This window comes from Mandrillus leucophaeus, unplaced genomic scaffold, assembly GCF_000951045.1.
Source record: "Mandrillus leucophaeus isolate KB7577 unplaced genomic scaffold, Mleu.le_1.0 Scaffold253, whole genome shotgun sequence".
Taxonomy (NCBI): domain Eukaryota; kingdom Metazoa; phylum Chordata; class Mammalia; order Primates; family Cercopithecidae; genus Mandrillus; species Mandrillus leucophaeus.
The window spans coordinates 210,264-212,895 of record NW_012102621.1 but is presented as its reverse complement, the minus strand read 5'-3'; the positions used below and the strand labels follow the sequence as shown (position 1 = coordinate 212,895).

General features: G+C 50.4%; 1 pseudogene; it reads right to left on the bottom strand.

The window, feature by feature from the left end:
• The window catches only part of LOC105542230, a 4,796-nt pseudogene extending 3,758 nt beyond the window's left edge, over nucleotides 1-1,038 (bottom strand).
• Nucleotides 1,039-2,632: the final 1,594 nt, after the last annotated feature.

Sequence of the window (2,632 nt, the reverse complement as noted above, 5' to 3'; positions counted from 1 at the left end):
GGGAAGGGGAAGGGGAAGGGGAAGGGGAAGGGGAAGGGGAAGGAGAAGGAGAAGGAGAAGGAGAAGAAGGAGAAGAAGAAGAAAGAAAGAAAAGGGCTGTGTGGGCAGGAGGGCTGAGCCCGGCTCAGTAGGCTGTTCGCCTAATCCTGCTGCTGCAGCCTGAGTGATGAGCTGTTGGCGCTCCGCTGCCGCACGCATGCGCATCATGACGAGGCTGTCAAAGTCCCTTTCCCATAGCACTGAGTCTTTGGACCGCCCTGGGTTGCTGGGGCCCACAGCGCCCTGGGGCCGTCCCTCCAACCAGGAAATCTTCAGAGGGTTCTCCACCAAGCCAACCTCATTCCGGACGGCCAGCTCGGCAGACTTGACCGTCTCAAACTCCACCACGGCGACGCCTGCTTTCTTGCTGGAAAGCACCGGGTTGTGAACCTCACCGTACTTCTGCAAAAGCTGCAGAAGGACACCTTGGGAGTAGCCGCCTTTTGACGCATCCTCCGTCTTGCACTTCCATTTGAGCTTCAGTTTGGGGGTTCCTCTGCCTCTGGTGCTCTCGGCCTTTTCTTTCCACCTCTGGGCACGTGCCTGGAGGATCTGCTCCCGGAACAGCTTCTGCTGTTCCTCCAGCTGCTGGGAGCCCTCTTCTCGCAGGCGCTGGATCTCTTGCTCCAGAGTCCTGGAGTTCCTGCTGCCCTCGGCATCCTCGCTCCTCTGAGCCTGGGCCTGCCGCTCCCGGGCCTCCAGTTCGAGCCTCACTCTCTTCCTTCTGTCATTAAGTTTCTGGGTCCTCTCTGCTGCATGCTTCCTGGCTTTCCTGACCTTGTCATAGGTAGCCCTGGCTGTAGCATCGGTCAGTACCTCTAAGGCCCGAGAAAGCTGGGGGAAGAGTTCAGCGGCTCTGGGATTATCGGGATTTTTGTCTGGGTGGTAGGAGAGGGCCTTCTGCCTGTAGGCCTTCTTCACCTCTTTGTCTGTTGCTGTCTGCTCAATGTCTAGAAGCGCATACAGGTCCATCTGCAAGAGCTCCTTGGTCACCGCCATGGCTCCAGCCCTGACTGGAGTGAAAACACCAACTACCAGGGGTCTAAGCTACAAAAACTCCCTGGAGTCTGAGGGACAACTCCCAGGAGTCCAAGCGAGAGAGCATGGGAACTACCGGATCCCAATGGCGCTTAGCCTCCTGGGAATTGGCTCCTGAATTAATAACCCAGCTTCCAATCCAATCTCCCAAACCTGCCTGTGATCCTTGTGTCTATCTTCAGCTCTCAACTTGTTTTTAATCTTGGTTGTTGATGTTTGACAACATTGGATTACATTTATCGTTTTGAACACAGAGGAACAATGACTGCTTTTATTCCTGTTGATTGATGAATTGATTGATGGGATCTTGCTATATTGCCCAGGCTGACCTCCAACTCTCGGGCTAAAGGGATCTTCCCACCTCAAACTCTGGAGTAGCTGGGACTACAGGGATATCACTGTGGTTTTATCATCTTTTTGTCATCTTATTGTACTTACGGTGGAGGGCAGTTGCTCCTGTTAACAATCCCAAGTTCTCACCCCTACATAGCACAACACACTTCATAAAATTGATGGAAGGAAAGGGAGGATAAAGGAAAAGTTGAGTAAATTAAATTCTAGGTTAATTTAAAGTTATTCTAAGTTCTGTAGATTCAGTTCAGATTTCAGTAAGCAGTAACCCTCTTGAAAAAAAAAAAAAGAAAAAATCACTCTCAATTCTGACGGTTGATGGGTTGATGATAAAGCACAACTATTTGCTTTTACCTCTTCCACACAGAAATGAAACAATTTGGGAAGACATCCCAAGAGAGTCAGGAAAAACAAGGCAAGATAAGTGCTGTGGTTTGGATGCCCCCTCCAAAACTCATATAGAAATTTGCCACTGTGATGGTATTCAGAGGTGAGACCTGGCTGGGCATGGTGGATCACGCCTGTAATCCCAGCACTTTGGGAGGCCAAGGCGGGTGGATCACCTGAGGTCAGGAATTCGAGAACAGCCTGGCCCCATCTCTACCAAAAACACAAAAAATTAGCTGGTAGGGTGGCGGGCGCCTATAATCCCAGCTACTCAGGAGGCTGAGGCAGGAGAATCGCTTGAATTCACGAGGTGGAGGTTGCAGTGAGCTGAGATCACGCCATTGCACTCCAGCCTGGGCAACAAGAGGGAAACGCCATCTCAAAAAAAAAAAAAAAGAAAGAAAGAAAGAAAGAATAAGAGGTGAGACCCTTAAGAGATGATTAGTCCATGAGGCCTCTGCCTTCATGAATGGATTAACGCTGGTATCTCGAGAGTGGGTTGTGTTATCCAGGGAGTGGGATTCTGATGAAAAGATGAGTTCAGTTTCCATCCATTCTCTGTCTCTTATGCTTGTTTGCCCGTCTGCCATGGTATGGCACTGCAAGAAGGCCCTCACAAGTTGTGGCTCCCCCCTACTTTTTTTTTTTTTTGAGACAGAGTCTCAATCTGTCACCCAGGCTAGAGTGCAGTGGCGCAATCTTGGTTCACTGCAGCCTCCGCCTCCTGGGTTCAAGCAATTCTCCTACCTCAGCCTCCTGAATAGCTGGGACTACAGGCGTAGGCCACTATGCCCGGCTAATTTTTTTTTTTTTTTTT